At 35.7% G+C, this 15,781-nt stretch overlaps 1 protein-coding gene across 2 annotated transcripts in view; it reads right to left on the reverse strand.

Moving 5' to 3' along the window:
- The window catches only part of CCAP (Crustacean cardioactive peptide), a 305,737-nt gene that overhangs the window by 81,453 nt on the left and 208,503 nt on the right, over positions 1-15,781 (reverse strand). The gene's annotated exons all lie outside the window — the stretch shown is intronic.

Genomic DNA, 15,781 nt, shown 5'->3' on the forward strand with positions numbered 1-15,781 from the left:
ACCCCGTTAGTTGTCATTACTTTCTTTATGCAGACTTTCTTTCCCTATAACCAGTTTAAAAACATCCTGTCGCCCTACCTTCACATTGAAATCCTCTAATACAGAAATAAAATTTTCATATGGTATCGCGGGACTTGCTCAAATATCCGTGATATTTCTTGTGAAACAGCGTCTTTTATATCGTCATCCTTATCATCTGTTGGAATATTTACATTTTGATCAGGCGAGATTTTGGGTAAGACGATAATTTGGGGCGCGAGGTTTTAGAAGACGAGGTTTTGGCCCGCGAGGTTTTGGGTGGCGAGGTTTTGGCCAGGCGAGGTTTTGGCCCGCGACGTTTTGGGCGGCGAGGTTTTGGCCAGGCGGGGTTTTGGCCAGGCGAGATTTTGTCCCGCGAGGTTTTGGGCGGCGAGGTTTTGGCCAGGCGAGGTTTTGATCCGCGAGGTTGTCGCCGCGAGGTTTTGTACCCAAACCATGGATTTAATGTATTTTGTTACACAGAATCCAACTTTCGAAACCCCAGGACGATTGATCGCATCAATTGTTTGTTATGGGCGAAAAATTTGAGCGATTTTGGATATTGAGAACATCGCCCATAAAACAAAACTGACATGGTCAATCGTCCTAGGTTTCGAAATTTGAATTCTATGTAACAAAATACATCGTATCCATATCTTGGGGCCCGGTGCACAGAATTTTTATTTTATTTTATTTATTTATTTATTTGTGTGTGTATGGCTGTGTTATTATTAGGAGTTAACGACATGCTTTCTAACGCCACAGAAGTTTACTTTTGTCGATTGTCTCTGAAACAACACGTCAGAATTTACCCTTAGAGTATGCCGTTTTGTAATCTCCATGTGATCTATCGTCTGATATAAAATATATATTTTATCTTTGGATAGTGTTTTAATTAAATAGAAATAAAAGTTTAAAAGTTAATGATAATTTTAAACTATACCTTATTATTCAAACTACGTACTGTCGTCTCGATAGTATGAATGAAGAGCTTCAATTTCCATTTCTTCAGTGTCTCCACTTATCACTTTGTGAAGGTATCCTTCTTTATCCTTTATATATATATATATATATATATATATATATATATATATATATATATATATATATATATATATATATATATATATATATATATATATATGTATATATAATTAATATTAATCCCTCATAAAATTACAATCGAATTACGTTAAACATTTCTTCTTACTTGGCACGACTTCGAAAACTTTTATAGATAATATTAATAAATTGTTTTGTGCTTTAAAGCGCTTTATTATTATTATTTTCGGCCTCTTAGTACTTTTTTGAAGCCGGTTCATGTATTTTTATAAAAGATTTTTATTTCCTGTTTTTTTAGTGTGGTTTTGAAGTCAGTTATTCTTCCTTTAAAAAGTTCTTATTAGTTCCCGTTTTGTTCATTTTTGTATCTGTTTCCTGTTTGTAGTGTCTAAATATTCCTAGCCCACTAGCAAAAAACGTAACCTATGGGGAGCTATGGTGGCTTACTGGTAGAGCGCTTACATCTGGTTCCAAGAGTCAGAGGTTTGATCCCAGGCCATGTGAGTTTCCGATTAACGACTTCGAGTGAGAGAGAGTGAGAAACAGAGGAAAAAGAGATATTCAAATATAGGAACAGAAAGGGATACATTCACATGTATAAGGTTGGAAGTGAAGAAGCAAATCATTGTAGAGCGTGCATATTCTGAGGAAGATTGTGATTTTGTGAAGTATAAAAATCAAAGATTCTCAGTCGAACCTGCGAGTACTACACCTACTACAGTTATGGAATTAAGCTGGAGAATTTTTTAGAGCATCAGGTAACTGATGAAAGATCTCAACATTTGCAAAACGAAGAATTAAAAAGTTCACAGCTTTCAGAGCCGGGTTTCGAACCAAGAGCATTTTATTCATGAGACCATATCGTTAACCTCTCCCATAGAGATTGCTATTTGATGAATCATGTTATTCTCACACACTTTTGAGGTATAAAACTGGAAATATGCTCTTATTTCTATTACAAATAGTTATTTATTATAACTACTCAAACAGACGTTGCAATATGTCGAAAGAAAGTGTTTAAGATGCGTGGTAGGCGAGTCTGTAATACCGTAACTTATATGGAAAAATCTACATTCTTCTCGATTCTCTACAAACTCTCTCCAATGGTCTAGTGACTGGTGCGTGCGCTTATGGTGCGTATGGTCCCGGGTTCGATTGTCGCTGGAAACGTACAACGTTTTAATTTCACAATCATTCACTTTTATTAATAATCCATCTGCTTCAGCGCAGCCTAAAAGGCATAACTGTGAAACGTTCAACTAAAATTTTCATATTTTTCGAACTTCTTCTATATAAAATATTTATGGGCAGCTGGCAAAGGCCCAGAAAACAGGAACTGCACAGTTAGAGTGGAAGAGAGACAGGTTACACATTCATACATAAAAATATCTTTTCAGATAAGTGAGGGAGAAAGTGAGGAGAGAGAAGCGAGGTTATCTGGCGAAGAGCAAGAAACAGATCAGCAAATCCCTGAAATGGCCAGAGAAGGTGAGGAGCGGAAGTGCAAATACACATATGCCTGGCATATATGTGTGCATCGCGTATATCTTCTCCTTTCCTTACCTGACCTTTCACATCTCTTTTCTCCTCCTCTCTTGCTTTCCGGCTACAACCTTAGCGGCCTATTGCTCTGCAACCCTTTGCTGTCTACCCGGAAGACTGTCTGTATTCTCTACTGATTCCCATTTTTCTAAATATATGCGCAATTCCCGGATCACGGATGGTTCGGAAAGAACGTTTACCAAGTCTTCTGAGCTTTCGTCATTCTTAATGTGTCTTCATAAAGATATTTTAGATACCAGAAATTCGAAAACCAATGGACGTTTTTAGTGCTACTTCCCATGCCTTATATACTGAAGGAGACGAATATATAGGCCTAATAAAAGTGAATTATTGTTAAATTACATTTTTGTACTCTCTCATCGGAAATTGCACACGCGACCACGTACACCAGAAACAGATGCGCCAGTCACTAAACCAGCGAAGAGAGCTTGTAGAGGATCGAGAAGAACGTGAAAATAAGATTATTACATAGAATGCAACGATGGTGTTAGAGCATTCTAACTCTCTTGATATCTTGCGCTCAGATTTCGTATTTTTATTAATCGCGGTTACTTTGTGAATATATATATCGTGTCTAAATCCTTGATAATTGGGTAAGAACATTCACTTATGAAATCTTGCGGTACATCGGACGCTGAACTTTGTCGCCTCTATGCTCCTTGAACATTTTTTTGACACACCGAAACGCCTGTTTGAGTATTTATATTAAGCAATTACTTGTAGTAGAACTAAGAGTATATTATCAGTTTTCATGCCTCGAAAGTGCTGGAATTTTTGAGATATGTGAGAAGAACATGATTCATCAAATAACATTCTCCGTAGGTGATTGGTTAACGTAGTGGATTCATGACTGAAATATTCTTGGTTGGAAGGCTGTGAACATTTAATTCTCCAATATCAGCCTTGTATATATGAATGCATCCCTCTCCATTCCTATATTTGAACGTCTCTCTCTCTCTCTCTCAGTGTCGTCCATCACAAACTCACATAGCCTAGGTTGGAACCATCTGTAAGCACTTTACCAATGAGTCATCATGACTATACGTTTATTGTTATTAATAGGCTACAAATATTTAGGCACTTCAAACAGGAAAGATAGACACAAAAAAATCAGAATAAAGTAGTCGCTTTCGTTCTGGAAATGATGTTCAAAATGCTACTCGCAGTGGGCGATCAATCACAGAAAACGTGGGTACTGTTCTGCCTAATGTTGAGCAAGACCGGGATGTAAACACCCGTGACCTAAACATCCATCACCAGTGTTAAATAATTTAGAGAAAGATAGGTAAAAATATTATTCTCATACATTACTTTTATGCAACCCATCTTACTTTGTTAAATTTCTGGTTGCAGCATATTTTAGGCTATTTTTCCCATTAGGTGTTGCAGTAATTCTTACGAGGAAACCGATTCAAGTGTGACACGAAATTGTAGATGAGTTTATGATCAATCGAAGTGTTTTTGTGAACAATGAATTCCATTAGAGGAAAACACCCTCGATCTCAACCGTTCCGGAGATATAGAGGGGTAAGGGGAAAACTGGTGCTCTGACATTTTGTAGATTTTCGGCTATGTTGCGAGTGAATATGTTTGAAAATTGCATTTAAACGTTAAGAAAGATGTACCAGAGCGAATGAAAATTGTGTTGATTGTTGAGGTGAGTGGCATAGCTTTTACCCGGGGCCGGAAAAAGAAGGGCCTATGAGGAGTAACGCCATTGACATGGAAAACAAAATTGTATGATATTACTTGCTAATATATCATGTGTTTAGGACGTAGAAAATGAGAAAAAGTTATATGAAAATGTATTAATTATATTGCCAAAGGAACAGAGACGTTATTATGTGAACAAAACTATAATGTCATATTCTGTGCAAAAGCGCTATAGAAGAACAAATCAAATAATATGAAACATAAACACGTATTGTTGCAAATGTCAACCATTTTTTATATTTTTCATCCTATTTGACCTAATTATGCTTTTATTCGATTCAGCGTACCAAGAAACCTATACATAGACACCGTACACGCCTATTTTAGGCAACAATTGAGCTCCGGTATTTTCACCTTTCCCCTCCAAAACATTCTTCCCCTAGAATTTTTATGCACTCTTCGGTTTTGTAACCCTTATTTCAAATGCAACGTATTACTAAAGTTTCGTGGATGAAGGAATTCTTAATTTTTAAAAGTCTATTTTATTTGTACTATTGCTACGTATTCAAAACTTAGCAAAATATCGGAGCAGCAGCCTTCCTCTTATTCCTCTAACCTATTCCGGAACGGTTGAGATGGAGGGCTTTTCCCTCTAACGGGTTTAATTGTACACGAAAACACTTCGTTTGCACATAAACTCCTCCACAATTTCGTGTCACACTTGAATCGGTTTTCTTGTTAGATTTTTAGAAAAAATAATTATTATTATTTTTATCAAATATTTTATGAGTGTAAACATTATTTGGGAATGACTTATTCGATTAGTGAAAATCGCATCGAAATGTAACTAATGGTACTCAATGTAATTGTTTACAGCCGTGTATACACATGCAGGTCAAAGTATGAACCTCCTTGTTTTGTAGTCGGTTAAGAAAACAAGAAGGAACTAAATTGGTTGCACGAAAAATTAAAGAGCAAGTTTTGGAAATATTGAATAGTAAATAAGAATATAACAATATCTTATAAATAAAATAGGAGAAAAAACTAGGAGAGAAATTGTAGAATATTAATTGCCGCGTGCTGGAACGCTTTGTTTTATTTATTTTTTGTATGAGTTTATCGCCGTATTGGCTATAAACGCAATAACTTTAGCGCCAAAGAAAGTAAGAATGATTCATTGAAGAAAGAATAAGATATTCATTGTTATGAAATATACAAAAAAGTGAATGAAGAATTCTAAAGAATCTAGAAATCACATACATTTGTGATTAATATGTGTTACAATGTATTACATAGGAAAGAACGAGTTTAAAGAAGAAGAAATACGAACCAGGACTGTCACTGAAGACGATTAATCAGTAAGAATAATAGGTCATATTTTACATGCCTAGTATAGTACTTCCCGAGTAGGTAGAAGTGCACTTTCTGCTTTATTTTTATGTAGATGTGTTGTCGATTTTATATGACTGGTAACGAAGATTGCAGATTATCTATAAGTAGCTTTAAATTTAATTTAAAAATTACAAAAGGTCTTGCGTAATAAAATTTGACGGCTGGAAGCCATGTTGATTGTTTACATTGTAGTGGGTGTGTGCGCGCGTATGTAGCGGAAGTTGTATTTCTGGAGTGTGGCGGAACACTTAAACTAGTAAGTAGTTCCTTGCTTTATGCAGAAAATTATAATGCATTGATTAGTTTTTGTTGAATTTTTAAATATTAAATGGTAGTGCGTGTTGTGAAGTATGAGATGATTTTTAAAGTGTAATTGTATTCAGTACTTGGAGTGACCTTGTCGTATGTAAATGTGGCCACTGATCGAGCATATCAGTGTATTAATCTGGAGTGTGTTAAATAGGAAAGGGGAAAGAACATTCCAGAACTATTTAGTATGACGAGTAGGCGTAGTAAATTGAGATCGAAAATGGCAGGCGGGATTCTTACGTATTCCAGTTTGTGACGGGTGCGAAATCAGTGAGTATAGCCTTGTGGAGGTCGGTAGACTATACCCACCTACAGTGTGAGGTAAGTTAAGCACTGTAATGCTTAGTGTAGGGTAGAGTTGCTTTAGTATAGGTAGTAGTTAGTAGAAACGGGTTAGAAGCCCCGAAGAGGTTGGTTGGGTTCTGTTCTCAACATAAGTAGTAGTAGTAGTAGTAGTAGTAGTAGTAGTAGTAGTAGTAGTAGTAGTAGAGTAGTAGTAGTAGTAGTAGAGTAGTAGTAGTAGTAGTAGTAGCAATAGTAGTAGTAGCAGTAGTAATAGTATTAGTATTAGTAGTAGCAGTAGTAGTAGTAGTAATAGTAGTAGTAGTAGTAGGAACGGGTTAGAAGCCCCGCAGGGGTTGGTTGGATTCTGTTCTCAACATAAATATAAGTAGTATAAGTAGTAGTAGTAATAGCAGTAATAGTAATAGCAGTAGTAGTAGTAGTAGTAGTAGCAGTAATAATAGTAGTGGTAGTAGTAGTAGGAAGTGGTTAGAAGCCCCGCAGGGGTTGGTTGGGTTCTGTTCTCAACATAAATATAAGTAGTATAAGTAGTAGTAGTAATAACAGTAATAGTAATAGTAGTAGTAGTTGCAGCAGCAGCAACAGCAGCACCACCACCAGCAGCAATAGTAGTAGTAGTAGTAGTAACGGGTTAGAAGCTCCGCATGAGTTGGTTGGGTTCTGTTCTCAACATATGTTTAAGTAGTAATAGTAGTAGTAGTAGTTGGTTGGATTCTGTTCTCAACATAAGTGGTAGTAGTAGCAGTAGTAGTAGTAGTAGCAATAGTTGTAGTAGTATTAGCAGCAGGAGTAGTAGTAGTGGGAACGGGTTAGAAGCCTCTTAGGGGTTGGTTGGGTTCTGTTCTCAACATAAGTATAAGTAGTAGTAGTATGATTATGATGATGTATGTATGGAGATTCCATATCGTTGAGCTATTTGTATTCTTGGTTCCTTATTTTTTGTGTGTGTGGGGGGGTAACTTGGTAGATTGTTGATTGCCAATATGTCATATTACCACTTTTTCATAATAACGTACCTATAATGTATATATACCATAAAGATATGGGATCTCCATATATGCTACAATAACCACACTAGCGTTGTAAAGTATTACCGAATAATATTATGTATTTTCTGTGTTTAACGTCCCACTATTAATGCTTCGAGGCTTAGAGAGACGGTGATGATGGTAATGAATGAAATGATGGAATGAAGAAAGTCGGAGGAAACCCATGCACTTTGTTTATCCATCTTAAGGCTCATTTGGTGAGAGCTAGGATCGAACAGAGACCCCACGCACCATGGTGAGCTCTCCACTACTGAACCACCATGGCCCCTAATGTAAATAATCGTCTCAATTATATTATAAGGAATATGATACAAGGTATGTTGGAAGAAAAAGAGGGAGAGGTGAAAATTACAATTGTTGCATGATATCAGGACGGTTTACTTTATGTGATAAAAGTGTCATAGCTGAGAACCATATACGGCAAGTATAGCCCAGTACTTATATAACTATGATGATAAATAAATAATACTTATTGTATGTTTCCCATATGTAACTTTACAGAAAAGCATAATGTTTTTCTTTTGGAAAACGTTGTGCGTGTAGAAGGACAATTGCCTCTTTCCCGACACCTGCTGTTCTATGTTGCTTCGAACTACGTATCAGAAGTTGTCAGCTCCAGAAATAAGCTAAACCGCTTTCCACGTCTACATTCCTCGAATGTGGTGGCATATAACGTGCAGTACGTAAAAGTTTCTTCCTTCCTTTCTTTTTTTAATGCTGAAGCTCAAGTCAGCAAGTTTGAAAGTAACATATTTATCTTCCATTGGGAATTTACTTCTACAGTAGCTGGGAATTATAGTAACTTGCAAATCCGCACGTCCTTATGGCTAGCAATGTAGTTTTAATAAAACGTTAATAATATCTTTAATTACGAATTTCTCGTTTAAGACGTCCTCGAATCTAAGACGCACCCGATTTCACTGGGTTAAATTAAGAAAAAATAGTAATATGTTCCGTTTTTACTATTACTAAAGCGCTCTTTGATATTGGTCATTTTCGGTGATTTTCATATATCACTTCCGCTCCCCGTGTTGCGGGGCACGGCATGATAAAAATTAAACCTGGCCCGAATGCCATGTATGTTGAAAATTTGATCGAGATCGGTTGGGTGATTCAAGAGTTAAATTCTATTAATCTCCCCTATTAATCTCCCAATCCCCTAGGTTCTACCGTCAAAGTGAATATATATATATAAACTTTCCAGGCACGAACGTCATCTATGTTGAAAATTTGATCGAGATTGGTCGTTTGGACCAAGAGTTATTAAGTTTTATTTATTTTTTTTATAATTTCCCCTCCTTCCCCTCCCCTAAGATCTACCGTCAAAGTGGATAGCTAAAAACACTCCCAGGCCAGAACTACATCTACGTCAAAAATTTGATCGAGATCGATCTGGTGGTTCAAGAAATTAAGGGTCACAAACATAGTCACAATCAATTTGGATCTGAAGTTTTTTGTTCACAGACACCGCTATTAATATACAAATTTATTATTATTATTATTATTATTATTATTATTATTATTATTATTATTATTATTATTATTATTATTATTATTATTATTATTATTATTATTACAGTAGAGCTTCGATTATCTGAACGTCGGTCAACCGAACGACCGCTTAACCGAACTGTGTACTCGCTCGCACCTGTTACTCTCCCACCTTACCGTCCATCATCCCCCTCACTCCCAAACCAAGTTTCCCACAGTAGTCGCCGCACTGAGCCACCGCTGGCGGAACATTGTTTCTAATGGGGCCTTCATAAGGCGCTGCTGATCGGCCAAGCCGCCAGTCTCTGTGTTTCAACAATCAGCACACTTCTGTCGGTTTGGCACTGGCTGTAGAAGGACAGTACAGTACAGTACAGTTCGATTATCCAAACAAACCAGTTTTCCGAACACCCATGTTCCCCAATTACTTCGGATAATCGACGCTCTACTGTATATATTTGCTATGGTAATATATTAATGAAGAACTGGCTAAATACAAACAAACCTAATGGCAGCGTCTACTTAGAGCAGGAACACATCCGGGCTCGGTTACGCTGTTCTGGCTATAGGTTTATTACGCTTACAAAAAAAAGAAAGAAAAAGAAAAAAAAGAAAAAAAGAAAAAAACTAGATTTTCCGAAAACGATGCATGGGAATCTGCATTCACTTGTTCTGTGAGTGTACAGTTAGTGTATCTTTAATTTTGGGCATTATTTTTCCATTATATCCTAATAATATTGTATAATATTTGGTATACTTCTTGCAAATATCTATAAGTTTCATTTAACTTTGGAGTTATGGAGAAGCGTATATTCACGGTTCAACTCTTCACACCAACTAAAAGCTAGGTATGGGAAAATAATGAATGGAGGTCGTTCCTGGACCAGAAACTTCAAATCACGATATTAAAATGAAAGTATATTTTATACTATATGAAAACAAAATTTTAAATATTTTTAAATTATATTTATTTGACGTGTCACCAGATTTGAAATGTAACTAAGATATCTCGAGTTGTCCAATTTACAGAAACTTTTGAATCTATTTGTAAATGCGTTGCAGACAGTATGTCCTTAGGTCCTGACTCTTACGAATATAATAATATTAGATTCCTTTTTAACAGTAATGCTTGATATGAAATAGACACCAGCCTATATGACGTCCTGGTTTCATCCAATGGTTTACAGGAGTTTGTTGGAGTTGTCAGTCAGTCTCTGCTTCTCATTCTGCGATGTGCTAATTATTTCCCGATATCACTTTGAAAGCCTCTTTAATCTAAATTCGGATCAATTGAAAGTGTACTCGATATTACACTTTATTTGAGCTGTGTTATGCATTCGTATTTGCATTAGACTTTCAAATTTAAAAAAAAAGTACGTGTAAGACTGATATATGTCTTTATTCATGCTATTATCCGAATATCATGTATGTACAAAAGATAATACCGCTTCAAAATTTGTGAAATTTTCCTCACCTGGTGTATATAATAATAATAATAATAATAATAATAATAATAATAATAATAATAATAATAATAATAATAATAATAATAATACACATTTATGAGACAGAATGACTTAAAAATGTGTTTCTTCAATGCACATGAGTCCCTAACGGCCTCTTTTCTTACAAGACACATATCTAACTAGCTGCCAGTGTACTTTGCAACACATAACAGTATTATTTGGCACAATATTATGCACCAAACGATAGTTTATAATTATTTCCACACCTAACTGCTGTCCTCTAGGAGAAATTGAACGAAACTAAGGCACTATCCAGTAACTTAAAATTTATGGATTTATGAAAACGTTCGCGAGTGTGTACACACGTTTAAATGAAGAACATATATCACAATTAGCAATATTATATTGTACATTCAAATTAGTCATTTTTATTGTCTTCCAAATTAGCCATAATGCGGGTCTTTGAGCAAAAACTTAGTCATTTTAATAGGCATAATTTAGTATACCTTTCACTGAAAACTTTCTATTCCTATTTATAGTTATTAAGATCCAAAACCAAACCACTTGGTGTAACAGCCCTTTGTGGGCCTGAGCTCCTCCAACGCCATCGGTTACCGACCGGCTGAGCTACGTCCAACCAAGCGACTAACACGTGGTCAACGCACTGCGTCGCTCAGTCTCTGAAAAGCCGTATCAGGAGCTTTTTAGACCTAGTGACCGTCACATCTTTTATTCACATGACTCCCCAGTTTGTCTCACGATACTGGGTGGACGCCAAAAATTGGGAAGCACCAGACGGGAATCGGATTCGGGACCACACGGACAAGAATCCAACGCTCTAATCACTAGACTACGGTGCCGGCACTAATTACTAAGATTAAATGTTGGAAAAATTTGTCTACAGCTTAAAGTGGAATCCGAAGACAGTAATGCGTTCACATTTATATTGCTTTTTGACTGAGAATCGAACCAAGTATCAGAACACTTGTCTTTATGGTCATCCAATTATTCTTTTTCTTTCGTGAGTGTAAGATTATATTCTATTTAATCCAATACGAGAGCTTCAGGAACACAGAAACTTCAAGGAGAGTTAAAACGTTCATTCTTCAGTGAGACTTGAATCCTCGATGGATTGTATCTCATGATTCGAAGACGATCGCCCGAGATCACTCACCTATTAGCATCCTCACTAGACTAGCGGGGAAGGATTTGAAGTTGGAAAAATCGTACGAAATGAAGTTGTAAATGAAGCCTAGATTAGGCATGCACAAGTGAGTGTCCATTAGTATTCAATTCAACAGAAGAGTAATATTTCCTAGTGAGGAAATAATGTATATTGTTGAGAATTCCAGTAATGTACTTTGGATTTCTCCCAAGCATTGCTCCTGTTGAGAGAGCTTTGTAAATTAAAAGATCATGTAAACATTTGAAAAAGTACCCTTGTCTTTGCAGTGAGGAAAGTGTCACTAAGGGTTTATTTAATGCTGTTCCTTCGATACCAAAATCGATAGCACAAGTGCTGTAGTCACTTCGCAGCTATCAAATATTCAATCGTTGTGAAAATATTTACTATTTAACAAAGAACACTGAAGTAGCTTTTGAGCTTCGTCTTTGATGGAATTTGTATTTTTAAGTAGATACTTGTGAGACATGTTCTGGTGTGATCGCGAAATTATATAACGTAGTCTGGAGTTGAGCTGTGAAAGCGTGGGTTTCGTTTCCTGTTGCTATACAGGAAAAGGATTTCGAGAGAACATACAAGTATTTGCACTGGTACACAATCTCATACAAACTCAGAAATTGGTCTTTTTTTTTTTGATAGTTTACTATTTCAATCATTATCATTACAATCTTCTTACATTATACTTTATTGGTTAACTGCATTTTTTAGAACGAAAGGGAAAGAACATATACATGTTAAAGAACAATAAATTACTATAAAGACCTGCATTAAAATCAGTAACATTCTGAATAAACCACTCTGTCAGAGATCTACTTACTAATAATGTATTGGTTTATGAGATGCTAGCAAATGCCCCCACGCATTACTGTGGGTCAGGAGCGTAAGTAGAGGCTTGCAGATCACTGATAAACTTTTACGGTGACCCACTCTTCTGGTTTATGTAACACAATTAACATTACTACAAATTTTATAAAAATTTAATTTTTTCATACTTTGCATATTAGAAATACGCAAATCTAAATATATGTTATATATACAATTTATTTTAAGCTAATGTTTTTATAAATGTAGTAGTCAATAGCATTTTTATATCTTAAAACTCCTACCCATTTGGTTTGACTTCGACAAAGTTGTTTATTACTTGTTCGAAGTCCAGCGCTTCCTTGTCAGTAACTGCTCGAAATGCAATCTTTTCAATCTTTCTTGACTGATGGTGCCCCCTCAGATAGTCTTCATTATAATCATTTTAAGTTTGGAAAATGAATGCAACCGCACTCGCAGTTGTGACAGGAATGTTTAGAAACAACCAGAGCCGTAGCTAGAGATTTCGGCGCCCGGGGCGAAGCAGAATTCGGCGCCCCCTACACTCAACTTACAAATATATATATATATATATATATATATATATATAAGCAAAACAGCTTTTGTTGTTATGCTATGTTGAATTTTTATTAATCTTCTTGGAAAGACCATTGCAAGAACCAAACGCGATCATTATGTACCTTTTTCAAATAAGAGGTGTTTTCAAAAGTGTTATTTTGGACTTTTTTGTTAAACTTGTTAAAACTACCTTTGGTTGCATACAAATTCACTAGCAGAACAGTTATCGAAAGTTACTACTATTTACAACGCTTCGTACTAACGATAAGAAATGAAATTTCAATACATTTAGACTATGTTCTTTTAATTGTTCGAAATGAGTGACAGTATTAATTGCCAGTAATAATTGTAAACTATTTAATTTTATTCTGTATGTGACGACATCAATAGCATTTTAATTTCGATCTTTTTACGGTAAAAAATATTTTGTGAAATGTAATGGAAATTCAGAAGGAGCTTTCTTTGTGAATTTCTAAATATTGATCGATATAGGTGAAGAATATGTTCAATGTTTGTACTTAAAATCCAAAATACAGGGTTTTCATAAAGTCTGGACGGATTTAATTTGCTTATAATTTTCATAAAAATGCTCATAATGAAATCAAATAAAGTGCAAACGGTAGCGGAAGGATTAAATTTTTAGTTGGCAACACTGTTAGATAAGCGGCAACTCTGAACACGTTGAGAGAGGGAGAGGGAGGGCAAGGGTCAGTTTCTTACCAAATTCCATCCATTGTTGTTTCAATGTTGACTGTTAAAAGTAAGTTGTAAGTTGTATTGGTGTGTGTGTCTTTAAAGAAATAAATAAATGAAAAACTCCTCTGAGATGACTATTTTTTTGCCGTATCAATGTGTGGACGTAAATGTGTGTGGACGCAAATGTGTGTGGACGTAAATGTACCGGACGTAAATGTACTGTAATATGTGGACGTAAATGGCGCCCAGTTGGAGGTGTGGCGATGAATGAACTGAGCTGGTGCAGATTACAGGTAAAAATTTAATCCTTCCGCTACCGTTAGCACTTTATTTGATTCATATGAGAAAATTATAAGCAAATTAAATCCGTCCAGACTTTATGAAAACCCTGTATATATTTGACTACTACATATATCTGAAATTAAAGTAATTATTTAGTACTTAATTTCTTAATGAATGAAAGTTCCGAATTTAAGGTACTTATTATTAATTGACATATTAAAATACACTAACACGTACATATATAAAGAATGTGTGTATGTAGATAGATAAAAACATCACACAACTAAACACGTATGCACAAAATAATATGCTGGCCATACAAAAAGTTGATGAAAAAATGACCCCAATAAATTCCTCCAAATTGGAAGCATTTGATATGTCAATGTAATTTTAAAATAAATCATAGGTAGTGACTAGTGTCTGAAAAAGTCGAACTTCGTTGGGCTAAGTTCTGATCCCTTAAGCCCCTATTCTACAACTGCTTGAAGTTCGAAAATGTTATTGTTCCCCTTGTTTACCTTTATTTTTAATACTCTACGCAAACAGCATCTTGAATGTCCCTTCACTCTTCTCACTTTCATACCTTCATTCTCGCCGTCGCACCAAAGTGGGTCCAAATGCGGCAATTCTGAGCGAAAACTCGAAAAATGAAGTAAAAGATTGACTCGATATGATTTGTTATAATGAAAACTTAATAGTGTACACATAAGATAGTGTGCAGGAAAAGAAGTGATAGCAGTTTACAATGAACTCATGGGACGTGTATATGTGGTTATCCGCCGAAGCCGGAGACGTGCTGCTTAGCGACAGAAGATAGGAAATTGACTTTGAATGGGACTATTCCTACATTGCGTGTAGATATTCAGTGGCTGGTGAACATGGTGACACGACCGACATGTATGTATCGTTTTGTATATTTAGAATGTTGATGTGATGTGTAGTCAATAGTCATATTTGCAATGATGTTAATATCATTATCATATCCCTATGATAATCTCCTACTTAATATCATATTTGGAAAATGCTGTGATACTGAAAGCATATAAACTATGGTCAAACGATAGAATGGCATTTTAGTAGAAAATATGGCATAATAAGTCTGTGATTTTTTAATATGTCCTAGCGGAAACATTGTTCTTACTGTATGCAAAGAGAAAACCTGCACATATTCGCACTTTTGGGAAGTATAGCACATGAAAATGTTTGAAGAAAACCGCATTCTGGATGCAATGCTGCTTTTGAATTTAGGTGGGATGAATGTGAGAGTAAGTGTTAGAGTAAGTGTGATCCCCATGCACGCAGTGACGAAGTTGAATATAGGTCGATTCTGAGAATTTTGCTCCCAGACCTCGTTGGGGGTTTCGCTTCCAGGACCCATCTTGTTTCCAACATCTAGTCATACTTCTCTGGCATTCACCAACAGAACTAAACTCTAGTCAAATATATTTGATTAATGGTGGTGACATTTTGAAACGCCAATGCTAAACAATCTATGGACCATAACGTAGAACCATATTAAAAATGGTGTTGATCAATTCAGTATTGTGTTTTTTGTGATACGTGCACAGAAGTGACATTGGAATCAACTGTAATGAGCCTCCGCTCGCTCCAGCTGAGAATGTTCCAATCAAGCCCTGAAATGAGCTCACGTAATGCACGATGCAATATATAAAACAACCTGGACAGGTTACTGATGCTTGTAAATCATAATATGTTTAATATATCTGATAATATATTCATATCGAGAACTTGTGATGAGATAATTTTTATGTATTGAAGCGTCCTTGCATCTTCATTGTCATAACGAATCCTCCACAACTTTGAAATAATTTTGAGAAGCAAGAACTTTTCTTCAATTTTATTACTCTTCAGTTGTAAAATGAATAAGTACACTTTTTCCTTTCATGCGTAAGAATATAAGCCAATCATAAATT

Source organism: Thermobia domestica, chromosome 1 (genome assembly GCF_964235325.1).
Source record: "Thermobia domestica chromosome 1, izTheDome1.hap1.1, whole genome shotgun sequence".
In the NCBI taxonomy this organism is placed as follows: Eukaryota; Metazoa; Arthropoda; class Insecta; order Zygentoma; family Lepismatidae; genus Thermobia; species Thermobia domestica.